The 25,690-nt window shown below is 47.4% G+C and overlaps 16 non-coding genes across 16 annotated transcripts; all 16 read right to left on the bottom strand.

The window, feature by feature from the left end:
• Positions 1 to 1,908: 1,908 nt before the first annotated feature.
• TRNAV-UAC (transfer RNA valine (anticodon UAC)) lies at positions 1,909 to 1,981 on the bottom strand. Its single transcript has one exon. It is a non-coding gene; the product is annotated as a tRNA-Val (tRNA).
• Positions 1,982 to 2,395: 414 nt separating this feature from the next.
• TRNAP-CGG (transfer RNA proline (anticodon CGG)) lies at positions 2,396 to 2,467 on the bottom strand. The gene has a single exon. It is a non-coding gene; the product is annotated as a tRNA-Pro (tRNA).
• Positions 2,468 to 5,156: 2,689 nt separating this feature from the next.
• On the bottom strand, positions 5,157 to 5,229 carry TRNAV-UAC (transfer RNA valine (anticodon UAC)). Its single transcript has one exon. It is a non-coding gene; the product is annotated as a tRNA-Val (tRNA).
• Positions 5,230 to 5,643: 414 nt separating this feature from the next.
• Positions 5,644 to 5,715, bottom strand: TRNAP-CGG (transfer RNA proline (anticodon CGG)). Its single transcript has one exon. It is a non-coding gene; the product is annotated as a tRNA-Pro (tRNA).
• A 2,674-nt stretch (positions 5,716 to 8,389) lies between these two features.
• Positions 8,390 to 8,462, bottom strand: TRNAV-UAC (transfer RNA valine (anticodon UAC)). The gene has a single exon. It is a non-coding gene; the product is annotated as a tRNA-Val (tRNA).
• A 414-nt stretch (positions 8,463 to 8,876) lies between these two features.
• On the bottom strand, positions 8,877 to 8,948 carry TRNAP-CGG (transfer RNA proline (anticodon CGG)). The gene has a single exon. It is a non-coding gene; the product is annotated as a tRNA-Pro (tRNA).
• A 2,735-nt stretch (positions 8,949 to 11,683) lies between these two features.
• On the bottom strand, positions 11,684 to 11,756 carry TRNAV-UAC (transfer RNA valine (anticodon UAC)). Its single transcript has one exon. It is a non-coding gene; the product is annotated as a tRNA-Val (tRNA).
• Positions 11,757 to 12,170: 414 nt separating this feature from the next.
• TRNAP-CGG (transfer RNA proline (anticodon CGG)) lies at positions 12,171 to 12,242 on the bottom strand. The gene has a single exon. It is a non-coding gene; the product is annotated as a tRNA-Pro (tRNA).
• A 2,787-nt stretch (positions 12,243 to 15,029) lies between these two features.
• On the bottom strand, positions 15,030 to 15,102 carry TRNAV-UAC (transfer RNA valine (anticodon UAC)). The gene has a single exon. It is a non-coding gene; the product is annotated as a tRNA-Val (tRNA).
• Positions 15,103 to 15,516: 414 nt separating this feature from the next.
• Positions 15,517 to 15,588, bottom strand: TRNAP-CGG (transfer RNA proline (anticodon CGG)). Its single transcript has one exon. It is a non-coding gene; the product is annotated as a tRNA-Pro (tRNA).
• Positions 15,589 to 18,287: 2,699 nt separating this feature from the next.
• On the bottom strand, positions 18,288 to 18,360 carry TRNAV-UAC (transfer RNA valine (anticodon UAC)). The gene has a single exon. It is a non-coding gene; the product is annotated as a tRNA-Val (tRNA).
• Positions 18,361 to 18,774: 414 nt separating this feature from the next.
• On the bottom strand, positions 18,775 to 18,846 carry TRNAP-CGG (transfer RNA proline (anticodon CGG)). Its single transcript has one exon. It is a non-coding gene; the product is annotated as a tRNA-Pro (tRNA).
• Positions 18,847 to 21,585: 2,739 nt separating this feature from the next.
• TRNAV-UAC (transfer RNA valine (anticodon UAC)) lies at positions 21,586 to 21,658 on the bottom strand. The gene has a single exon. It is a non-coding gene; the product is annotated as a tRNA-Val (tRNA).
• A 414-nt stretch (positions 21,659 to 22,072) lies between these two features.
• Positions 22,073 to 22,144, bottom strand: TRNAP-CGG (transfer RNA proline (anticodon CGG)). The gene has a single exon. It is a non-coding gene; the product is annotated as a tRNA-Pro (tRNA).
• A 2,751-nt stretch (positions 22,145 to 24,895) lies between these two features.
• TRNAV-UAC (transfer RNA valine (anticodon UAC)) lies at positions 24,896 to 24,968 on the bottom strand. Its single transcript has one exon. It is a non-coding gene; the product is annotated as a tRNA-Val (tRNA).
• A 414-nt stretch (positions 24,969 to 25,382) lies between these two features.
• Positions 25,383 to 25,454, bottom strand: TRNAP-CGG (transfer RNA proline (anticodon CGG)). Its single transcript has one exon. It is a non-coding gene; the product is annotated as a tRNA-Pro (tRNA).
• Positions 25,455 to 25,690: the final 236 nt, after the last annotated feature.

The raw sequence follows: 25,690 nt of genomic DNA, 5'->3' as shown, positions 1-25,690 counted from the left end.
AAAGGTGTATACTAAAAGCTTTCTGCTTTACTTGAGCGCCATGGCCGTTATTATATTTTGGCTGCTCCAAGCAATCTCTGTCCAGCCTATGCAAATTTCCAGCTCAAATTTTCCCAGCACTCAAAAAGTCCCTCCTCCCGCCAGCTATGCTTTCAGGAAGTTCAGCAGAAGCAGTCCAACTTCTGTTCCCAGTTCAGAGGAAAAGCTTTCTCGGGCCAGAGAAAGCCAGGGAATCACTGTACCGGCAAGTGCATTTCTTACAACTGGTAATCCCTCAGAACACAGAAATGAAGAAGCTGTATATGAAAATGTGATATTTCTTTGGTACACTAACCTATGTAACTAATATGCACCATTTCAGAGGACGGAGCGGACCCAACTGTGATCCCAGAGACCCAAATACCCAGCAGTAGGGAAAAGAAATCCTCTCTGTGCTCTGCAACATTACATACACAAAATGAAGGCGCGTGCATTTTATTATTGGCCCCATATACACAATACATGTGAGGATGCTTGCCTTCCCAGTGTATTTCTCAAGCTCTTGAGAGCATATGCTATTTCCATGGGAACGCAAATAAGTTCATACTTTACATTTGTGTGTGACAAAAGGGGAAAAAAACGATTTTGTGTAAAATGCCAGCAGAGAGTGTTTCTGCCCGGTCTCGAACGTGCTAACCACTACACTACAGAAACAACTGCTTGCATCCCTTTGTAGGGACTGGGAGAACAGGTGCAAAGGGCTTTGCAAGTGGACCTGCTTAAAGACTAATCAAATGCCTTGCGCCTGAAGCTCACACAATCCAGCCTAAAACATACGTCCTATCAAGCATGCGCACATATACAAGTATGCCTGTTGAGGGTCTATGCAGCGTACAGAGGGAAGGACATATTTCCACTTTGAGATCGGACGGCCAAAACTCACAAGCAAATCAAGGAATGTTACTGAGAGCTAACAGAGAACACAAAGTGCTTGTCGCAAGGACATGGCAGGCAAAGAGGTTCAGGAAGTGAATTGTTCATCGACTACTGCTTACCGAGAAAGCCAGAGAGTCTGTCCAATGAAAATAACATTGGAAAAAAAAAAAAGGAGCTCAAGTTACCCACCTTGATCGGGCTCCTCCGGACCTCTCGCACCCAAAGCGAGAATCATACCCCTAGACCAACGAGCCACGGTCCTGTGATCATCTGACGGAATTGTACTCAGCATTTCCACCCCCCTTAGGCTTCGAGGCCAAGAATGCCTATTCCTGAAGTTTGTTCCTGCCGCTGAAAGCCTTGTCGGTGTATGAGCCAAATGAATGCCCCAGTCGGCACGCTCTGACTGTCTTCATAGCTCTTCTTCTCGTCCTGAAGGTGTTGGCACATTGACATCAGGATCAATGAAGCTGGTGGCACACCCTCCCTTCCATGCGCCCGTGAAGGGTACGTATAAAAGAGCTGTTGATGCACAGAAGAAGAAATCTAGCACAACACCAACGCGGTCTGCTGATCAATTGAAAGTGGACAAAGTGAGCGAGTGAGAGCCTTCATTTTGCACCGGATCTGCATTGGCAGAAGCTCTGAGGGCTAGGAATTTTCTTTTGCCCTTGAAAAAAAGAAAAATCCAATATCACATCTGCCTGGGTGCATGAACATTGCTCAGGGAAAAGCAGCGCCACCCTTCTGTAAGAAATAGCATTGCACAACTGCTCCCTCAGCTTTCCATCCAACTATACATAAGCACGCACATATGCAGGCATGCAATTTTAATTCATCACATATTCGGAGCAAATGTGAGTGCGCTCGTCTACTCAGAATTTATTTCAAAGCGTGTCAGAGGAACTGCTTCTTCCGTTGCAACTGCAAATAAGTTCATGGCTTGAGCTTCGAGATGGTGGAACATGAAAAGTGTAAAATGCCACCCTCTGCTGTTTCTGCCCGGTCTCGAACCAGGGACCTTTCGCGTGTAAGGCGAACGTGATAACCACTACACTACAGAAACTGCTGCATGCTATGCCCTCTGGCGGTTGAGAGAATAGGGTCAAGTAACAGTGCAATTGTCTCTGTTTGAACACTTATCAAATGCCTCACGCCCAAAGCTTTACAAATGCAGCTCATCACACACACGGCGTTACAAGCATGAACACTCAGACAAGTGTGCCAGCTGAGAGGCCGTGCAGTCTGAAGATGTAAGGGCCTCTTTAGGCATTGGTATGGGACAGCCATGAATTAACAAACAAATCCAGAAAGGTGACTGAGAGCTACTTGGGACTCCTTAATGCATGGCGCAATGAGGCGGTCCGCAAAGAGGCTTAGGAAGCCCAATGTTCATCGACCATTGTCCATCCATCAGTCCAGAGTCTATAGAATTGAAAAACACATGTGTAAAAAAGTATCGGGCCAGGCACCAATCAATGGGCTCGTCCGGGATTTGAACCCGGGACCTCTCGCACCCGAAGCGAGAATCATACCCCTAGACCAACGAGCCTACACTTGCAGAGTAGTCTAGACAATATGTAGGGATTTGACTTGGCAGTTGTACCTCTTGAGGATTGTAGCACAAGAGTATCTCTTCCTAACGTTTGCTCCTAAAGCCCGTCCTCGTCCCTAAATGATGCAAAGGCTGAGCGTCTTCACAGGTCTACTCCTCATCCCGAAGGTTGGTGGACCATTGACATCAGGGTGAAAGGTGCTTGCGATACACTGTTCCTTCCTTCCTTCCTTCCTTCCTTCCTTCCTTCCTTCCTTCCTTCCTTCCTTCCTTCCTTCCTTCCTTCCTTCCTTCCTTCCTTCCTTCCTTCCTTCCTTCCTTCCTTCCTTCCTTCCTTCCTTCCTTCCTTGCTTCCTTCCTTCCTTCCTTCCTCTTATGCTGTTTATGTAATAAGAGGGGACGATACACAGAAGAGAGAGAGTGGCCCAACACACTAGACTAGCAGTCTTCTGATCAATCTGCAGCTGGCAAGGTGGGGGAGAGACTTTATTTTGCACCTGCTGGGATATGCATTGGCAGAAGCTCTGAGGGCTGGGGCTTTCCTTTTGCCTGTAAAAACAAAAAGCAGCCCTCCTCCCTCCAGCCCTGAGAGCATGGGCGTGACACTGGCAAAAGCAGCATCTCCCCTTTGGTAAAGATGACCATTGCACAGCTGCTCACTCAGAGCTCGATCGTGCTCGATCAGGCGAGATATATATTTAGGTCACCAGCAAAGTCTGTTCTCTTTTCTTGCGTAGGGTGAGCATTCACAGAGCCCAGCTTCGTTGACAAGAGTGCAAAAGGTGTATACTAAAAGCTTTCTGCTTTACTTGAGCGCCATGGCCGTTATTATATTTTGGCTGCTCCAAGCAATCTCTGTCCAGCCTATGCAAATTTCCAGCTCAAATTTTCCCAGCACTCAAAAAGTCCCTCCTCCCGCCAGCTATGCTTTCAGGAAGTTCAGCAGAAGCAGTCCAACTTCTGTTCCCAGTTCAGAGGAAAAGCTTTCTCGGGCCAGAGAAAGCCAGGGAATCACTGTACCGGCAAGTGCATTTCTTACAACTGGTAATCCCTCAGAACACAGAAATGAAGAAGCTGTATATGAAAATGTGATATTTCTTTGGTACACTAACCTATGTAACTAATATGCACCATTTCAGAGGACGGAGCGGACCCAACTGTGATCCCAGAGACCCAAATACCCAGCAGTAGGGAAAAGAAATCCTCTCTGTGCTCTGCAACATTACATACACAAAATGAAGGCGCGTGCATTTTATTATTGGCCCCATATACACAATACATGTGAGGATGCTTGCCTTCCCAGTGTATTTCTCAAGCTCTTGAGAGCATATGCTATTTCCATGGGAACGCAAATAAGTTCATACTTTACATTTGTGTGTGACAAAAGGGGAAAAAAACGATTTTGTGTAAAATGCCAGCAGAGAGTGTTTCTGCCCGGTCTCGAACGTGCTAACCACTACACTACAGAAACAACTGCTTGCATCCCTTTGTAGGGACTGGGAGAACAGGTGCAAAGGGCTTTGCAAGTGGACCTGCTTAAAGACTAATCAAATGCCTTGCGCCTGAAGCTCACACAATCCAGCCTAAAACATACGTCCTATCAAGCATGCGCACATATACAAGTATGCCTGTTGAGGGTCTATGCAGCGTACAGAGGGAAGGACATATTTCCACTTTGAGATCGGACGGCCAAAACTCACAAGCAAATCAAGGAATGTTACTGAGAGCTAACAGAGAACACAAAGTGCTTGTCGCAAGGACATGGCAGGCAAAGAGGTTCAGGAAGTGAATTGTTCATCGACTACTGCTTACCGAGAAAGCCAGAGAGTCTGTCCAATGAAAATAACATTGGAAAAAAAAAAAAGGAGCTCAAGTTACCCACCTTGATCGGGCTCCTCCGGACCTCTCGCACCCAAAGCGAGAATCATACCCCTAGACCAACGAGCCACGGTCCTGTGATCATCTGACGGAATTGTACTCAGCATTTCCACCCCCCTTAGGCTTCGAGGCCAAGAATGCCTATTCCTGAAGTTTGTTCCTGCCGCTGAAAGCCTTGTCGGTGTATGAGCCAAATGAATGCCCCAGTCGGCACGCTCTGACTGTCTTCATAGCTCTTCTTCTCGTCCTGAAGGTGTTGGCACATTGACATCAGGATCAATGAAGCTGGTGGCACACCCTCCCTTCCATGCGCCCGTGAAGGGTACGTATAAAAGAGCTGTTGATGCACAGAAGAAGAAATCTAGCACAACACCAACGCGGTCTGCTGATCAATTGAAAGTGGACAAAGTGAGCGAGTGAGAGCCTTCATTTTGCACCGGATCTGCATTGGCAGAAGCTCTGAGGGCTAGGAATTTTCTTTTGCCCTTGAAAAAAAGAAAAATCCAATATCACATCTGCCTGGGTGCATGAACATTGCTCAGGGAAAAGCAGCGCCACCCTTCTGTAAGAAATAGCATTGCACAACTGCTCCCTCAGCTTTCCATCCAACTATACATAAGCACGCACATATGCAGGCATGCAATTTTAATTCATCACATATTCGGAGCAAATGTGAGTGCGCTCGTCTACTCAGAATTTATTTCAAAGCGTGTCAGAGGAACTGCTTCTTCCGTTGCAACTGCAAATAAGTTCATGGCTTGAGCTTCGAGATGGTGGAACATGAAAAGTGTAAAATGCCACCCTCTGCTGTTTCTGCCCGGTCTCGAACCAGGGACCTTTCGCGTGTAAGGCGAACGTGATAACCACTACACTACAGAAACTGCTGCATGCTATGCCCTCTGGCGGTTGAGAGAATAGGGTCAAGTAACAGTGCAATTGTCTCTGTTTGAACACTTATCAAATGCCTCACGCCCAAAGCTTTACAAATGCAGCTCATCACACACACGGCGTTACAAGCATGAACACTCAGACAAGTGTGCCAGCTGAGAGGCCGTGCAGTCTGAAGATGTAAGGGCCTCTTTAGGCATTGGTATGGGACAGCCATGAATTAACAAACAAATCCAGAAAGGTGACTGAGAGCTACTTGGGACTCCTTAATGCATGGCGCAATGAGGCGGTCCGCAAAGAGGCTTAGGAAGCCCAATGTTCATCGACCATTGTCCATCCATCAGTCCAGAGTCTATAGAATTGAAAAACACATGTGTAAAAAAGTATCGGGCCAGGCACCAATCAATGGGCTCGTCCGGGATTTGAACCCGGGACCTCTCGCACCCGAAGCGAGAATCATACCCCTAGACCAACGAGCCTACACTTGCAGAGTAGTCTAGACAATATGTAGGGATTTGACTTGGCAGTTGTACCTCTTGAGGATTGTAGCACAAGAGTATCTCTTCCTAACGTTTGCTCCTAAAGCCCGTCCTCGTCCCTAAATGATGCAAAGGCTGAGCGTCTTCACAGGTCTACTCCTCATCCCGAAGGTTGGTGGACCATTGACATCAGGGTGAAAGGTGCTTGCGATACACTGTTCCTTCCTTCCTTCCTTCCTTCCTTCCTTCCTTCCTTCCTTCCTTCCTTCCTTCCTTCCTTCCTTCCTTCCTTCCTTCCTTCCTTCCTTCCTTCCTTCCTTCCTTCCTTCCTTCCTTGCTTCCTTCCTTCCTTCCTTCCTCTTATGCTGTTTATGTAATAAGAGGGGACGATACACAGAAGAGAGAGAGTGGCCCAACACACTAGACTAGCAGTCTTCTGATCAATCTGCAGCTGGCAAGGTGGGGGAGAGACTTTATTTTGCACCTGCTGGGATATGCATTGGCAGAAGCTCTGAGGGCTGGGCCTTTCCTTTTGCCTGTAAAAACAAAAAGCAGCCCTCCTCCCTCCAGCCCTGAGAGCATGGGCGTGACACTGGCAAAAGCAGCATCTCCACCTTTGGTAAAGATGACCATTGCACAGCTGCTCACTCAGAGCTCGATCGTGCTCGATCAGGCGAGATATATATTTAGGTCACCAGCAAAGTCTGTTCTCTTTTCTTGCGTAGGGTGAGCATTCACAGAGCCCAGCTTCGTTGACAAGAGTGCAAAAGGTGTATACTAAAAGCTTTCTGCTTTACTTGAGCGCCATGGCCGTTATTATATTTTGGCTGCTCCAAGCAATCTCTGTCCAGCCTATGCAAATTTCCAGCTCAAATTTTCCCAGCACTCAAAAAGTCCCTCCTCCCGCCAGCTATGCTTTCAGGAAGTTCAGCAGAAGCAGTCCAACTTCTGTTCCCAGTTCAGAGGAAAAGCTTTCTCGGGCCAGAGAAAGCCAGGGAATCACTGTACCGGCAAGTGCATTTCTTACAACTGGTAATCCCTCAGAACACAGAAATGAAGAAGCTGTATATGAAAATGTGATATTTCTTTGGTACACTAACCTATGTAACTAATATGCACCATTTCAGAGGACGGAGCGGACCCAACTGTGATCCCAGAGACCCAAATACCCAGCAGTAGGGAAAAGAAATCCTCTCTGTGCTCTGCAACATTACATACACAAAATGAAGGCGCGTGCATTTTATTATTGGCCCCATATACACAATACATGTGAGGATGCTTGCCTTCCCAGTGTATTTCTCAAGCTCTTGAGAGCATATGCTATTTCCATGGGAACGCAAATAAGTTCATACTTTACATTTGTGTGTGACAAAAGGGGAAAAAAACGATTTTGTGTAAAATGCCAGCAGAGAGTGTTTCTGCCCGGTCTCGAACGTGCTAACCACTACACTACAGAAACAACTGCTTGCATCCCTTTGTAGGGACTGGGAGAACAGGTGCAAAGGGCTTTGCAAGTGGACCTGCTTAAAGACTAATCAAATGCCTTGCGCCTGAAGCTCACACAATCCAGCCTAAAACATACGTCCTATCAAGCATGCGCACATATACAAGTATGCCTGTTGAGGGTCTATGCAGCGTACAGAGGGAAGGACATATTTCCACTTTGAGATCGGACGGCCAAAACTCACAAGCAAATCAAGGAATGTTACTGAGAGCTAACAGAGAACACAAAGTGCTTGTCGCAAGGACATGGCAGGCAAAGAGGTTCAGGAAGTGAATTGTTCATCGACTACTGCTTACCGAGAAAGCCAGAGAGTCTGTCCAATGAAAATAACATTGGAAAAAAAAAAAAGGAGCTCAAGTTACCCACCTTGATCGGGCTCCTCCGGACCTCTCGCACCCAAAGCGAGAATCATACCCCTAGACCAACGAGCCACGGTCCTGTGATCATCTGACGGAATTGTACTCAGCGTTTCCACCCCCCTTAGGCTTCGAGGCCAAGAATGCCTATTCCTGAAGTTTGTTCCTGCCGCTGAAAGCCTTGTCGGTGTATGAGCCAAATGAATGCCCCAGTCGGCACGCTCTGACTGTCTTCATAGCTCTTCTTCTCGTCCTGAAGGTGTTGGCACATTGACATCAGGATCAATGAAGCTGGTGGCACACCCTCCCTTCCATTCGCCCGTGAAGGGTACGTATAAAAGAGCTGTTGATGCACAGAAGAAGAAATCTAGCACAACACCAACGCGGTCTGCTGATCAATTGAAAGTGGACAAAGTGAGCGAGTGAGAGCCTTCATTTTGCACCGGATCTGCATTGGCAGAAGCTCTGAGGGCTAGGAATTTTCTTTTGCCCTTGAAAAAAAGAAAAATCCAATATCACATCTGCCTGGGTGCATGAACATTGCTCAGGGAAAAGCAGCGCCACCCTTCTGTAAGAAATAGCATTGCACAACTGCTCCCTCAGCTTTCCATCCAACTATACATAAGCACGCACATATGCAGGCATGCAATTTTAATTCATCACATATTCGGAGCAAATGTGAGTGCGCTCGTCTACTCAGAATTTATTTCAAAGCGTGTCAGAGGAACTGCTTCTTCCGTTGCAACTGCAAATAAGTTCATGGCTTGAGCTTCGAGATGGTGGAACATGAAAAGTGTAAAATGCCACCCTCTGCTGTTTCTGCCCGGTCTCGAACCAGGGACCTTTCGCGTGTAAGGCGAACGTGATAACCACTACACTACAGAAACTGCTGCATGCTATGCCCTCTGGCGGTTGAGAGAATAGGGTCAAGTAACAGTGCAATTGTCTCTGTTTGAACACTTATCAAATGCCTCACGCCCAAAGCTTTACAAATGCAGCTCATCACACACACGGCGTTACAAGCATGAACACTCAGACAAGTGTGCCAGCTGAGAGGCCGTGCAGTCTGAAGATGTAAGGGCCTCTTTAGGCATTGGTATGGGACAGCCATGAATTAACAAACAAATCCAGAAAGGTGACTGAGAGCTACTTGGGACTCCTTAATGCATGGCGCAATGAGGCGGTCCGCAAAGAGGCTTAGGAAGCCCAATGTTCATCGACCATTGTCCATCCATCAGTCCAGAGTCTATAGAATTGAAAAACACATGTGTAAAAAAGTATCGGGCCAGGCACCAATCAATGGGCTCGTCCGGGATTTGAACCCGGGACCTCTCGCACCCGAAGCGAGAATCATACCCCTAGACCAACGAGCCTACACTTGCAGAGTAGTCTAGACAATATGTAGGGATTTGACTTGGCAGTTGTACCTCTTGAGGATTGTAGCACAAGAGTATCTCTTCCTAACGTTTGCTCCTAAAGCCCGTCCTCGTCCCTAAATGATGCAAAGGCTGAGCGTCTTCACAGGTCTACTCCTCATCCCGAAGGTTGGTGGACCATTGACATCAGGGTGAAAGGTGCTTGCGATACACTGTTCCTTCCTTCCTTCCTTCCTTCCTTCCTTCCTTCCTTCCTTCCTTCCTTCCTTCCTTCCTTCCTTCCTTCCTTCCTTCCTTCCTTCCTTCCTTCCTTCCTTCCTTCCTTCCTTCCTTCCTTCCTTCCTTCCTTCCTTCCTTCCTTCCTTCCTTCCTTCCTTCCTTCCTTCCTTCCTTCCTTCCTTCCTTCCTTCCTTCCTTCCTCTTATGCTGTTTATGTAATAAGAGGGGACGATACACAGAAGAGAGAGAGTGGCCCAACACACTAGACTAGCAGTCTTCTGATCAATCTGCAGCTGGCAAGGTGGGGGAGAGACTTTATTTTGCACCTGCTGGGATATGCATTGGCAGAAGCTCTGAGGGCTGGGCCTTTCCTTTTGCCTGTAAAAACAAAAAGCAGCCCTCCTCCCTCCAGCCCTGAGAGCATGGGCGTGACACTGGCAAAAGCAGCATCTCCCCTTTGGTAAAGATGACCATTGCACAGCTGCTCACTCAGAGCTCGATCGTGCTCGATCAGGCGAGATATATTTAGGTCACCAGCAAAGTCTGTTCTCTTTTCTTGCGTAGGGTGAGCATTCACAGAGCCCAGCTTCGTTGACAAGAGTGCAAAAGGTGTATACTAAAAGCTTTCTGCTTTACTTGAGCGCCATGGCCGTTATTATATTTTGGCTGCTCCAAGCAATCTCTGTCCAGCCTATGCAAATTTCCAGCTCAAATTTTCCCAGCACTCAAAAAGTCCCTCCTCCCGCCAGCTATGCTTTCAGGAAGTTCAGCAGAAGCAGTCCAACTTCTGTTCCCAGTTCAGAGGAAAAGCTTTCTCGGGCCAGAGAAAGCCAGGGAATCACTGTACCGGCAAGTGCATTTCTTACAACTGGTAATCCCTCAGAACACAGAAATGAAGAAGCTGTATATGAAAATGTGATATTTCTTTGGTACACTAACCTATGTAACTAATATGCACCATTTCAGAGGACGGAGCGGACCCAACTGTGATCCCAGAGACCCAAATACCCAGCAGTAGGGAAAAGAAATCCTCTCTGTGCTCTGCAACATTACATACACAAAATGAAGGCGCGTGCATTTTATTATTGGCCCCATATACACAATACATGTGAGGATGCTTGCCTTCCCAGTGTATTTCTCAAGCTCTTGAGAGCATATGCTATTTCCATGGGAACGCAAATAAGTTCATACTTTACATTTGTGTGTGACAAAAGGGGAAAAAAACGATTTTGTGTAAAATGCCAGCAGAGAGTGTTTCTGCCCGGTCTCGAACGTGCTAACCACTACACTACAGAAACAACTGCTTGCATCCCTTTGTAGGGACTGGGAGAACAGGTGCAAAGGGCTTTGCAAGTGGACCTGCTTAAAGACTAATCAAATGCCTTGCGCCTGAAGCTCACACAATCCAGCCTAAAACATACGTCCTATCAAGCATGCGCACATATACAAGTATGCCTGTTGAGGGTCTATGCAGCGTACAGAGGGAAGGACATATTTCCACTTTGAGATCGGACGGCCAAAACTCACAAGCAAATCAAGGAATGTTACTGAGAGCTAACAGAGAACACAAAGTGCTTGTCGCAAGGACATGGCAGGCAAAGAGGTTCAGGAAGTGAATTGTTCATCGACTACTGCTTACCGAGAAAGCCAGAGAGTCTGTCCAATGAAAATAACATTGGAAAAAAAAAAAAGGAGCTCAAGTTACCCACCTTGATCGGGCTCCTCCGGACCTCTCGCACCCAAAGCGAGAATCATACCCCTAGACCAACGAGCCACGGTCCTGTGATCATCTGACGGAATTGTACTCAGCATTTCCACCCCCCTTAGGCTTCGAGGCCAAGAATGCCTATTCCTGAAGTTTGTTCCTGCCGCTGAAAGCCTTGTCGGTGTATGAGCCAAATGAATGCCCCAGTCGGCACGCTCTGACTGTCTTCATAGCTCTTCTTCTCGTCCTGAAGGTGTTGGCACATTGACATCAGGATCAATGAAGCTGGTGGCACACCCTCCCTTCCATGCGCCCGTGAAGGGTACGTATAAAAGAGCTGTTGATGCACAGAAGAAGAAATCTAGCACAACACCAACGCGGTCTGCTGATCAATTGAAAGTGGACAAAGTGAGCGAGTGAGAGCCTTCATTTTGCACCGGATCTGCATTGGCAGAAGCTCTGAGGGCTAGGAATTTTCTTTTGCCCTTGAAAAAAAGAAAAATCCAATATCACATCTGCCTGGGTGCATGAACATTGCTCAGGGAAAAGCAGCGCCACCCTTCTGTAAGAAATAGCATTGCACAACTGCTCCCTCAGCTTTCCATCCAACTATACATAAGCACGCACATATGCAGGCATGCAATTTTAATTCATCACATATTCGGAGCAAATGTGAGTGCGCTCGTCTACTCAGAATTTATTTCAAAGCGTGTCAGAGGAACTGCTTCTTCCGTTGCAACTGCAAATAAGTTCATGGCTTGAGCTTCGAGATGGTGGAACATGAAAAGTGTAAAATGCCACCCTCTGCTGTTTCTGCCCGGTCTCGAACCAGGGACCTTTCGCGTGTAAGGCGAACGTGATAACCACTACAGTACAGAAACTGCTGCATGCTATGCCCTCTGGCGGTTGAGAGAATAGGGTCAAGTAACAGTGCAATTGTCTCTGTTTGAACACTTATCAAATGCCTCACGCCCAAAGCTTTACAAATGCAGCTCATCACACACACGGCGTTACAAGCATGAACACTCAGACAAGTGTGCCAGCTGAGAGGCCGTGCAGTCTGAAGATGTAAGGGCCTCTTTAGGCATTGGTATGGGACAGCCATGAATTAACAAACAAATCCAGAAAGGTGACTGAGAGCTACTTGGGACTCCTTAATGCATGGCGCAATGAGGCGGTCCGCAAAGAGGCTTAGGAAGCCCAATGTTCATCGACCATTGTCCATCCATCAGTCCAGAGTCTATAGAATTGAAAAACACATGTGTAAAAAAGTATCGGGCCAGGCACCAATCAATGGGCTCGTCCGGGATTTGAACCCGGGACCTCTCGCACCCGAAGCGAGAATCATACCCCTAGACCAACGAGCCTACACTTGCAGAGTAGTCTAGACAATATGTAGGGATTTGACTTGGCAGTTGTACCTCTTGAGGATTGTAGCACAAGAGTATCTCTTCCTAACGTTTGCTCCTAAAGCCCGTCCTCGTCCCTAAATGATGCAAAGGCTGAGCGTCTTCACAGGTCTACTCCTCATCCCGAAGGTTGGTGGACCATTGACATCAGGGTGAAAGGTGCTTGCGATACACTGTTCCTTCCTTCCTTCCTTCCTTCCTTCCTTCCTTCCTTCCTTCCTTCCTTCCTTCCTTCCTTCCTTCCTTCCTTCCTTCCTTCCTTCCTTCCTTCCTTCCTTCCTTCCTTCCTTCCTTCCTTCCTTCCTTCCTTCCTTCCTTCCTTCCTTCCTTCCTTCCTTCCTTCCTTCCTTCCTTCCTTCCTTCCTTCCTTCCTTCCTTCCTTCTTTCCTTCCTTCCTTCCTTCCTTCCTTCCTTCCTTCCTTCCTTCCTTCCTCTTATGCTGTTTATGTAATAAGAGGGGACGATACACAGAAGAGAGAGAGTGGCCCAACACACTAGACTAGCAGTCTTCTGATCAATCTGCAGCTGGCAAGGTGGGGGAGAGACTTTATTTTGCACCTGCTGGGATATGCATTGGCAGAAGCTCTGAGGGCTGGGCCTTTCCTTTTGCCTGTAAAAACAAAAAGCAGCCCTCCTCCCTCCAGCCCTGAGAGCATGGGCGTGACACTGGCAAAAGCAGCATCTCCCCTTTGGTAAAGATGACCATTGCACAGCTGCTCACTCAGAGCTCGATCGTGCTCGATCAGGCGAGATATATTTAGGTCACCAGCAAAGTCTGTTCTCTTTTCTTGCGTAGGGTGAGCATTCACAGAGCCCAGCTTCGTTGACAAGAGTGCAAAAGGTGTATACTAAAAGCTTTCTGCTTTACTTGAGCGCCATGGCCATTATTATATTTTGGCTGCTCCAAGCAATCTCTGTCCAGCCTATGCAAATTTCCAGCTCAAATTTTCCCAGCACTCAAAAAGTCCCTCCTCCCGCCAGCTATGCTTTCAGGAAGTTCAGCAGAAGCAGTCCAACTTCTGTTCCCAGTTCAGAGGAAAAGCTTTCTCGGGCCAGAGAAAGCCAGGGAATCACTGTACCGGCAAGTGCATTTCTTACAACTGGTAATCCCTCAGAACACAGAAATGAAGAAGCTGTATATGAAAATGTGATATTTCTTTGGTACACTAACCTATGTAACTAATATGCACCATTTCAGAGGACGGAGCGGACCCAACTGTGATCCCAGAGACCCAAATACCCAGCAGTAGGGAAAAGAAATCCTCTCTGTGCTCTGCAACATTACATACACAAAATGAAGGCGCGTGCATTTTATTATTGGCCCCATATACACAATACATGTGAGGATGCTTGCCTTCCCAGTGTATTTCTCAAGCTCTTGAGAGCATATGCTATTTCCATGGGAACGCAAATAAGTTCATACTTTACATTTGTGTGTGACAAAAGGGGAAAAAAACGATTTTGTGTAAAATGCCAGCAGAGAGTGTTTCTGCCCGGTCTCGAACGTGCTAACCACTACACTACAGAAACAACTGCTTGCATCCCTTTGTAGGGACTGGGAGAACAGGTGCAAAGGGCTTTGCAAGTGGACCTGCTTAAAGACTAATCAAATGCCTTGCGCCTGAAGCTCACACAATCCAGCCTAAAACATACGTCCTATCAAGCATGCGCACATATACAAGTATGCCTGTTGAGGGTCTATGCAGCGTACAGAGGGAAGGACATATTTCCACTTTGAGATCGGACGGCCAAAACTCACAAGCAAATCAAGGAATGTTACTGAGAGCTAACAGAGAACACAAAGTGCTTGTGGCAAGGACATGGCAGGCAAAGAGGTTCAGGAAGTGAATTGTTCATCGACTACTGCTTACCGAGAAAGCCAGAGAGTCTGTCCAATGAAAATAACATTGGGAAAAAAAAAAAGGAGCTCAAGTTACCCACCTTGATCGGGCTCCTCCGGACCTCTCGCACCCAAAGCGAGAATCATACCCCTAGACCAACGAGCCACGGTCCTGTGATCATCTGACGGAATTGTACTCAGCGTTTCCACCCCCCTTAGGCTTCGAGGCCAAGAATGCCTATTCCTGAAGTTTGTTCCTGCCGCTGAAAGCCTTGTCGGTGTATGAGCCAAATGAATGCCCCAGTCGGCACGCTCTGACTGTCTTCATAGCTCTTCTTCTCGTCCTGAAGGTGTTGGCACATTGACATCAGGATCAATGAAGCTGGTGGCACACCCTCCCTTCCATTCGCCCGTGAAGGGTACGTATAAAAGAGCTGTTGATGCACAGAAGAAGAAATCTAGCACAACACCAACGCGGTCTGCTGATCAATTGAAAGTGGACAAAGTGAGCGAGTGAGAGCCTTCATTTTGCACCGGATCTGCATTGGCAGAAGCTCTGAGGGCTAGGAATTTTCTTTTGCCCTTGAAAAAAAGAAAAATCCAATATCACATCTGCCTGGGTGCATGAACATTGCTCAGGGAAAAGCAGCGCCACCCTTCTGTAAGAAATAGCATTGCACAACTGCTCCCTCAGCTTTCCATCCAACTATACATAAGCACGCACATATGCAGGCATGCAATTTTAATTCATCACATATTCGGAGCAAATGTGAGTGCGCTCGTCTACTCAGAATTTATTTCAAAGCGTGTCAGAGGAACTGCTTCTTCCGTTGCAACTGCAAATAAGTTCATGGCTTGAGCTTCGAGATGGTGGAACATGAAAAGTGTAAAATGCCACCCTCTGCTGTTTCTGCCCGGTCTCGAACCAGGGACCTTTCGCGTGTAAGGCGAACGTGATAACCACTACACTACAGAAACTGCTGCATGCTATGCCCTCTGGCGGTTGAGAGAATAGGGTCAAGTAACAGTGCAATTGTCTCTGTTTGAACACTTATCAAATGCCTCACGCCCAAAGCTTTACAAATGCAGCTCATCACACACACGGCGTTACAAGCATGAACACTCAGACAAGTGTGCCAGCTGAGAGGCCGTGCAGTCTGAAGATGTAAGGGCCTCTTTAGGCATTGGTATGGGACAGCCATGAATTAACAAACAAATCCAGAAAGGTGACTGAGAGCTACTTGGGACTCCTTAATGCATGGCGCAATGAGGCGGTCCGCAAAGAGGCTTAGGAAGCCCAATGTTCATCGACCATTGTCCATCCATCAGTCCAGAGTCTATAGAATTGAAAAACACATGTGTAAAAAAGTATCGGGCCAGGCACCAATCAATGGGCTCGTCCGGGATTTGAACCCGGGACCTCTCGCACCCGAAGCGAGAATCATACCCCTAGACCAACGAGCCTACACTTGCAGAGTAGTCTAGACAATATGTAGGGATTTGACTTGGCAGTTGTACCTCTTGAGGATTGTAGCACAAGAGTATCTCTTCCTAACGTTTGCTCCTAAAGCCCGTCCTCGTCCCTAAATGATGCAAAGGCTGAGCGTCTTCACAGGTCTACTCCTCATCCCGAAGGTTGGTGGACCATTGACATCAGGGTGAAAGGTGCTTGCGATACACTGTTCCTTCCTTCCTTCCTTCCTTCCTTCCTTCCTTCCTTCCTTCCTTCCTTCCTTCCTTCCTTCCTTCCTTCCTTCCTTCCTTCCTTCCTTCCTTCCTTCCTTCCTTCCTTCCTTCCTTCCTTCCTTCCTTCCTTCCTTCCTTCCTTCCTTCCTTCCTTCCTTCCTTCCTCTTATGCTGTTTATGTAATAAGAGGGGACGATACACAGAAGAGAGAGAGTGGCCCAACACACTAGACTAGCAGTCTTCTGATCAATCTGCAGCTGGCAAGGTGGGGGAGAGACTTTATTTTGCACCTGCTGGGATATGCATTGGCAGAAGCTCTGAGGGCTGGGCCTTTCCTTTTGCCTGTAAAAACAAAAAGCAGCCCTCCTCCCTCCAGCCCTGAGAGCATGGGCGTGACACTGGCAAAAGCAGCATCTCCCCTTTGGTAAAGATGACCATTGCACAGCTGCTCACTCAGAGCTCGATCGTGCTCGATCAGGCGAGATATATTTAGGTCACCAGCAAAGTCTGTTCTCTTTTCTTGCGTAGGGTGAGCATTCACAGAGCCCAGCTTCGTTGACAAGAGTGCAAAAGGTGTATACTAAAAGCTTTCTGCTTTACTTGAGCGCCATGGCCGTTATTATATTTTGGCTGCTCCAAGCAATCTCTGTCCAGCCTATGCAAATTTCCAGCTCAAATTTTCCCAGCACTCAAAAAGTCCCTCCTCCCGCCAGCTATGCTTTCAGGAAGTTCAGCAGAAGCAGTCCAACTTCTGTTCCCAGTTCAGAGGAAAAGCTTTCTCGGGCCAGAGAAAGCCAGGGAATCACTGTACCGGCAAGTGCATTTCTTACAACTGGTAATCCCTCAGAACACAGAAATGAAGAAGCTGTATATGAAAATGTGATATTTCTTTGGTACACTAACCTATGTAACTAATATGCACCATTTCAGAGGACGGAGCGGACCCAACTGTGATCCCAGAGACCCAAATACCCAGCAGTAGGGAAAAGAAATCCTCTCTGTGCTCTGCAACATTACATACACAAAATGAAGGCGCGTGCATTTTATTATTGGCCCCATATACACAATACATGTGAGGATGCTTGCCTTCCCAGTGTATTTCTCAAGCTCTTGAGAGCATATGCTATTTCCATGGGAACGCAAATAAGTTCATACTTTACATTTGTGTGTGACAAAAGGGGAAAAAAACGATTTTGTGTAAAATGCCAGCAGAGAGTGTTTCTGCCCGGTCTCGAACGTGCTAACCACTACACTACAGAAACAACTGCTTGCATCCCTTTGTAGGGACTGGGAGAACAGGTGCAAAGGGCTTTGCAAGTGGACCTGCTTAAAGACTAATCAAATGCCTTGCGCCTGAAGCTCACACAATCCAGCCTAAAACATACGTCCTATCAAGCATGCGCACATATACAAGTATGCCTGTTGAGGGTCTATGCAGCGTACAGAGGGAAGGACATATTTCCACTTTGAGATCGGAAGGCCAAAACTCACAAGCAAATCAAGGAATGTTACTGAGAGCTAACAGAGAACACAAAGTGCTTGTGGCAAGGACATGGCAGGCAAAGAGGTTCAGGAAGTGAATTGTTCATCGACTACTGCTTACCGAGAAAGCCAGAGAGTCTGTCCAATGAAAATAACATTGGGAAAAAAAAAAAGGAGCTCAAGTTACCCACCTTGATCGGGCTCCTCCGGACCTCTCGCACCCAAAGCGAGAATCATACCCCTAGACCAACGAGCCACGGTCCTGTGATCATCTGACGGAATTGTACTCAGCGTTTCCACCCCCCTTAGGCTTCGAGGCCAAGAATGCCTATTCCTGAAGTTTGTTCCTGCCGCTGAAAGCCTTGTCGGTGTATGAGCCAAATGAATGCCCCAGTCGGCACGCTCTGACTGTCTTCATAGCTCTTCTTCTCGTCCTGAAGGTGTTGGCACATTGACATCAGGATCAATGAAGCTGGTGGCACACCCTCCCTTCCATTCGCCCGTGAAGGGTACGTATAAAAGAGCTGTTGATGCACAGAAGAAGAAATCTAGCACAACACCAACGCGGTCTGCTGATCAATTGAAAGTGGACAAAGTGAGCGAGTGAGAGCCTTCATTTTGCACCGGATCTGCATTGGCAGAAGCTCTGAGGGCTAGGAATTTTCTTTTGCCCTTGAAAAAAAGAAAAATCCAATATCACATCTGCCTGGGTGCATGAACATTGCTCAGAGAAAAGCAGCGCCACCCTTCTGTAAGAAATAGCATTGCACAACTGCTCCCTCAGCTTTCCATCCAACTATACATAAGCACGCACATATGCAGGCATGCAATTTTAATTCATCACATATTCGGAGCAAATGTGAGTGCGCTCGTCTACTCAGAATTTATTTCAAAGCGTGTCAGAGGAACTGCTTCTTCCGTTGCAACTGCAAATAAGTTCATGGCTTGAGCTTCGAGATGGTGGAACATGAAAAGTGTAAAATGCCACCCTCTGCTGTTTCTGCCCGGTCTCGAACCAGGGACCTTTCGCGTGTAAGGCGAACGTGATAACCACTACACTACAGAAACTGCTGCATGCTATGCCCTCTGGCGGTTGAGAGAATAGGGTCAAGTAACAGTGCAATTGTCTCTGTTTGAACACTTATCAAATGCCTCACGCCCAAAGCTTTACAAATGCAGCTCATCACACACACAGCGTTACAAGCATGAACACTCAGACAAGTGTGCCAGCTGAGAGGCCGTGCAGTCTGAAGATGTAAGGGCCTCTTTAGGCATTGGTATGGGACAGCCATGAATTAACAAACAAATCCAGAAAGGTGACTGAGAGCTACTTGGGACTCCTTAATGCATGGCGCAATGAGGCGGTCCGCAAAGAGGCTTAGGAAGCCCAATGTTCATCGACCATTGTCCATCCATCAGTCCAGAGTCTATAGAATTGAAAAACACATGTGTAAAAAAGTATCGGGCCAGGCACCAATCAATGGGCTCGTCCGGGATTTGAACCCGGGACCTCTCGCACCCGAAGCGAGAATCATACCCCTAGACCAACGAGCCTACACTTGCAGAGTATTCTAGACAATATGTAGGGATTTGACTTGGCAGTTGTACCTCTTGAGGATTGTAGCACAAGAGTATCTCTTCCTAACGTTTGCTCCTAAAGCCCGTCCTCGTCCCTAAATGATGCAAAGGCTGAGCGTCTTCACAGGTCTACTCCTCATCCCGAAGGTTGGTGGACCATTGACATCAGGGTGAAAGGTGCTTGCGATACACTGTTCCTTCCTTCCTTCCTTCCTTCCTTCCTTCCTTCCTTCCTTCCTTCCTTCCTTCCTTCCTTCCTTCCTTCCTTCCTTCCTTCCTTCCTTCCTTCCTTCCTTCCTTCCTTCCTTCCTTCCTTCCTTCCTTCCTTCCTTCCTTCCTTCCTTCCTTCCTTCCTTCCTTCCTTCCTTCCTTCCTTCCTTCCTTCCTTCCTTCCTTCCTTCCTCTTATGCTGTTTATGTAATAAGAGGGGACGATACACAGAAGAGAGAGAGTGGCCCAACACACTAGACTAGCAGTCTTCTGATCAATCTGCAGCTGGCAAGGTGGGGGAGAGACTTTATTTTGCACCTGCTGGGATATGCATTGGCAGAAGCTCTGAGGGCTGGGCCTTTCCTTTTGCCTGTAAAAACAAAAAGCAGCCCTCTTCCCTCCAGCCCTGAGAGCATGGGCGTGACACTGGCAAAAGCAGCATCTCCCCTTTGGTAAAGATGACCATTGCACAGCTGCTCACTCAGAGCTCGATCGTGCTCGATCAGGCGAGATATATTTAGGTCACCAGCAAAGTCTGTTCTCTTTTCTTGCGTAGGGTGAGCATTCACAGAGCCCAGCTTCGTTGACAAGAGTGCAAAAGGTGTATACTAAAAGCTTTCTGCTTTACTTGAGCGCCATGGCCGTTATTATATTTTGGCTGCTCCAAGCAATCTCTGTCCAGCCTATGCAAATTTCCAGCTCAAATTTTCCCAGCACTCAAAAAGTCCCTCCTCCCGCCAGCTATGCTTTCAGGAAGTTCAGCAGAAGCAGTCCAACTTCTGTTCCCAGTTCAGAGGAAAAGCTTTCTCGGGCCAGAGAAAGCCAGGGAATCACTGTACCGGCAAGTGCATTTCTTACAACTGGTAATCCCTCAGAACACAGAAATGAAGAAGCTGTATATGAAAATGTGATATTTCTTTGGTACACTAACCTATGTAACTAATATGCACCATTTCAGAGGACGGAGCGGACCCAACTGTGATCCCAGAGACCCAAATACCCAGCAGTAGGGAAAAGAAATCCTCTCTGTGCTCTGCAACATTACATACACAAAATGAAGGCGCGTGCATTTTATTATTGGCCCCATATACACAATACATGTGAGGATGCTTGCCTTCCCAGTGTATTTCTCAAGCTCTTGAGAGCATATGCTATTTCCATGGGAACGCAAATAAGTTCATACTTTACATTTGTGTGTGACAAAAGGGGAAAAAAACGATTTTGTGTAAAATGCCAGCAGAGAGTGTTTCTGCCCGGTCTCGAACGTGCTAACCACTACACTACAGAAACAACTGCTTGCATCCCTTTGTAGGGACTGGGAGAACAGGTGCAAAGGGCTTTGCAAGTGGACCTGCTTAAAGACTAATCAAATGCCTTGCGCCTGAAGCTCACACAATCCAGCCTAAAACATACGTCCTATCAAGCATGCGCACATATACAAGTATGCCTGTTGAGGGTCTATGCAGCGTACAGAGGGAAGGACATATTTCCACTTTGAGATCGGACGGCCAAAACTCACAAGCAAATCAAGGAATGTTACTGAGAGCTAACAGAGAACACAAAGTGCTTGTCGCAAGGACATGGCAGGCAAAGAGGTTCAGGAAGTGAATTGTTCATCGACTACTGCTTACCGAGAAAGCCAGAGAGTCTGTCCAATGAAAATAACATTGGAAAAAAAAAAAAGGAGCTCAAGTTACCCACCTTGATCGGGCTCCTCCGGACCTCTCGCACCCAAAGCGAGAATCATACCCCTAGACCAACGAGCCACGGTCCTGTGATCATCTGACGGAATTGTACTCAGCGTTTCCACCCCCCTTAGGCTTCGAGGCCAAGAATGCCTATTCCTGAAGTTTGTTCCTGCCGCTGAAAGCCTTGTCGGTGTATGAGCCAAATGAATGCCCCAGTCGGCACGCTCTGACTGTCTTCATAGCTCTTCTTCTCGTCCTGAAGGTGTTGGCACATTGACATCAGGATCAATGAAGCTGGTGGCACACCCTCCCTTCCATTCGCCCGTGAAGGGTACGTATAAAAGAGCTGTTGATGCACAGAAGAAGAAATCTAGCACAACACCAACGCGGTCTGCTGATCAATTGAAAGTGGACAAAGTGAGCGAGTGAGAGCCTTCATTTTGCACCGGATCTGCATTGGCAGAAGCTCTGAGGGCTAGGAATTTTCTTTTGCCCTTGAAAAAAAGAAAAATCCAATATCACATCTGCCTGGGTGCATGAACATTGCTCAGGGAAAAGCAGCGCCACCCTTCTGTAAGAAATAGCATTGCACAACTGCTCCCTCAGCTTTCCATCCAACTATACATAAGCACGCACATATGCAGGCATGCAATTTTAATTCATCACATATTCGGAGCAAATGTGAGTGCGCTCGTCTACTCAGAATTTATTTCAAAGCGTGTCAGAGGAACTGCTTCTTCCGTTGCAACTGCAAATAAGTTCATGGCTTGAGCTTCGAGATGGTGGAACATGAAAAGTGTAAAATGCCACCCTCTGCTGTTTCTGCCCGGTCTCGAACCAGGGACCTTTCGCGTGTAAGGCGAACGTGATAACCACTACACTACAGAAACTGCTGCATGCTATGCCCTCTGGCGGTTGAGAGAATAGGGTCAAGTAACAGTGCAATTGTCTCTGTTTGAACACTTATCAAATGCCTCACGCCCAAAGCTTTACAAATGCAGCTCATCACACACACGGCGTTACAAGCATGAACACTCAGACAAGTGTGCCAGCTGAGAGGCCGTGCAGTCTGAAGATGTAAGGGCCTCTTTAGGCATTGGTATGGGACAGCCATGAATTAACAAACAAATCCAGAAAGGTGACTGAGAGCTACTTGGGACTCCTTAATGCATGGCGCAATGAGGCGGTCCGCAAAGAGGCTTAGGAAGCCCAATGTTCATCGACCATTGTCCATCCATCAGTCCAGAGTCTATAGAATTGAAAAACACATGTGTAAAAAAGTATCGGGCCAGGCACCAATCAATGGGCTCGTCCGGGATTTGAACCCGGGACCTCTCGCACCCGAAGCGAGAATCATACCCCTAGACCAACGAGCCTACACTTGCAGAGTAGTCTAGACAATATGTAGGGATTTGACTTGGCAGTTGTACCTCTTGAGGATTGTAGCACAAGAGTATCTCTTCCTAACGTTTGCTCCTAAAGCCCGTCCTCGTCCCTAAATGATGCAAAGGCTGAGCGTCTTCACAGGTCTACTCCTCATCCCGAAGGTTGGTGGACCATTGACATCAGGGTGAAAGGTGCTTGCGATACACTGTTCCTTCCTTCCTTCCTTCCTTCCTTCCTTCCTTCCTTCCTTCCTTCCTTCCTTCCTTCCTTCCTTCCTTCCTTCCTTCCTTCCTTCCTTCCTTCCTTCCTTCCTTCCTTCCTTCCTTCCTTCCTTCCTTCCTTCCTTCCTTCCTTCCTTCCTTCCTTCCTTCCTTCCTTCCTTCCTTCCTTCCTTCCTTCCTTCCTTCCTTCCTTCCTTCCTTCCTTCCTCTTATGCTGTTTATGTAATAAGAGGGGACGATACACAGAAGAGAGAGAGTGGCCCAACACACTAGACTAGCAGTCTTCTGATCAATCTGCAGCTGGCAAGGTGGGGGAGAGACTTTATTTTGCACCTGCTGGGATATGCATTGGCAGAAGCTCTGAGGGCTGGGCCTTTCCTTTTGCCTGTAAAAACAAAAAGCAGCCCTCCTCCCTCCAGCCCTGAGAGCATGGGCGTGACACTGGCAAAAGCAGCATCTCCCCTTTGGTAAAGATGACCATTGCACAGCTGCTCACTCAGAGCTCGATCGTGCTCGATCAGGCGAGATATATTTAGGTCACCAGCAAAGTCTGTTCTCTTTTCTTGCGTAGGGTGAGCATTCACAGAGCCCAGCTTCGTTGACAAGAGTGCAAAAGGTGTATACTAAAAGCTTTCTGCTTTACTTGAGCGCCATGGCCGTTATTATATTTTGGCTGCTCCAAGCAATCTCTGTCCAGCCTATGCAAATTTCCAGCTCAAATTTTCCCAGCACTCAAAAAGTCCCTCCTCCCGCCAGCTATGCTTTCAGGAAGTTCAGCAGAAGCAGTCCAACTTCTGTTCCCAGTTCAGAGGAAAAGCTTTCTCGGGCCAGAGAAAGCCAGGGAATCACTGTACCGGCAAGTGCATTTCTTACAACTGGTAATCCCTCAGAACACAGAAATGAAGAAGCTGTATATGAAAATGTGATATTTCTTTGGTACACTAACCTATGTAACTAATATGCACCATTTCAGAGGACGGAGCGGACCCAACTGTGATCCCAGAGACCCAAATACCCAGCAGTAGGGAAAAGAACTCCTCTCTGTGCTCTGCAACATTACATACACAAAATGAAGGCGCGTGCATTTTATTATTGGCCCCATATACACAATACATGTGAGGATGCTTGCCTTCCCAGTGTATTTCTCAAGCTCTTGAGAGCATATGCTATTTCCATGGGAACGCAAATAAGTTCATACTTTACATTTGTGTGTGACAAAAGGGGAAAAAAACGATTTTGTGTAAAATGCCAGCAGAGAGTGTTTCTGCCCGGTCTCGAACGTGCTAACCACTACACTACAGAAACAACTGCTTGCATCCCTTTGTAGGGACTGGGAGAACAGGTGCAAAGGGCTTTGCAAGTGGACCTGCTTAAAGACTAATCAAATGCCTTGCGCCTGAAGCTCACACAATCCAGCCTAAAACATACGTCCTATCAAGCATGCGCACATATACAAGTATGCCTGTTGAGGGTCTATGCAGCGTACAGAGGGAAGGACATATTTCCACTTTGAGATCGGACGGCCAAAACTCACAAGCAAATCAAGGAATGTTACTGAGAGCTAACAGAGAACACAAAGTGCTTGTCGCAAGGACATGGCAGGCAAAGAGGTTCAGGAAGTGAATTGTTCATCGACTACTGCTTACCGAGAAAGCCAGAGAGTCTGTCCAATGAAAATAACATTGGAAAAAAAAAAAAGGAGCTCAAGTTACCCACCTTGATCGGGCTCCTCCGGACCTCTCGCACCCAAAGCGAGAATCATACCCCTAGACCAACGAGCCACGGTCCTGTGATCATCTGACGGAATTGTACTCAGCATTTCCACCCCCCTTAGGCTTCGAGGCCAAGAATGCCTATTCCTGAAGTTTGTTCCTGCCGCTGAAAGCCTTGTCGGTGTATGAGCCAAATGAATGCCCCAGTCGGCACGCTCTGACTGTCTTCATAGCTCTTCTTCTCGTCCTGAAGGTGTTGGCACATTGACATCAGGATCAATGAAGCTGGTGGCACACCCTCCCTTCCATGCGCCCGTGAAGGGTACGTATAAAAGAGCTGTTGATGCACAGAAGAAGAAATCTAGCACAACACCAACGCGGTCTGCTGATCAATTGAAAGTGGACAAAGTGAGCGAGTGAGAGCCTTCATTTTGCACCGGATCTGCATTGGCAGAAGCTCTGAGGGCTAGGAATTTTCTTTTGCCCTTGAAAAAAAGAAAAATCCAATATCACATCTGCCTGGGTGCATGAACATTGCTCAGGGAAAAGCAGCGCCACCCTTCTGTAAGAAATAGCATTGCACAACTGCTCCCTCAGCTTTCCATCCAACTATACATAAGCACGCACATATGCAGGCATGCAATTTTAATTCATCACATATTCGGAGCAAATGTGAGTGCGCTCGTCTACTCAGAATTTATTTCAAAGCGTGTCAGAGGAACTGCTTCTTCCGTTGCAACTGCAAATAAGTTCATGGCTTGAGCTTCGAGATGGTGGAACATGAAAAGTGTAAAATGCCACCCTCTGCTGTTTCTGCCCGGTCTCGAACCAGGGACCTTTCGCGTGTAAGGCGAACGTGATAACCACTACACTACAGAAACTGCTGCATGCTATGCCCTCTGGCGGTTGAGAGAATAGGGTCAAGTAACAGTGCAATTGTCTCTGTTTGAACACTTATCAAATGCCTCACGCCCAAAGCTTTACAAATGCAGCTCATCACACACACGGCGTTACAAGCATGAACACTCAGACAAGTGTGCCAGCTGAGAGGCCGTGCAGTCTGAAGATGTAAGGGCCTCTTTAGGCATTGGTATGGGACAGCCATGAATTAACAAACAAATCCAGAAAGGTGACTGAGAGCTACTTGGGACTCCTTAATGCATGGCGCAATGAGGCGGTCCGCAAAGAGGCTTAGGAAGCCCAATGTTCATCGACCATTGTCCATCCATCAGTCCAGAGTCTATAGAATTGAAAAACACATGTGTAAAAAAGTATCGGGCCAGGCACCAATCAATGGGCTCGTCCGGGATTTGAACCCGGGACCTCTCGCACCCGAAGCGAGAATCATACCCCTAGACCAACGAGCCTACACTTGCAGAGTAGTCTAGACAATATGTAGGGATTTGACTTGGCAGTTGTACCTCTTGAGGATTGTAGCACAAGAGTATCTCTTCCTAACGTTTGCTCCTAAAGCCCGTCCTCGTCCCTAAATGATGCAAAGGCTGAGCGTCTTCACAGGTCTACTCCTCATCCCGAAGGTTGGTGGACCATTGACATCAGGGTGAAAGGTGCTTGCGATACACTGTTCCTTCCTTCCTTCCTT

Source organism: Ambystoma mexicanum, unplaced genomic scaffold (assembly GCF_040938575.1).
Source record: "Ambystoma mexicanum isolate Mex_15411 unplaced genomic scaffold, UKY_AmexF1_1 Mex_scaf133, whole genome shotgun sequence".
Lineage (NCBI taxonomy): Eukaryota > Metazoa > Chordata > Amphibia > Caudata > Ambystomatidae > Ambystoma > Ambystoma mexicanum.
This window is presented reverse-complemented; position numbering and strand designations above follow the sequence as displayed.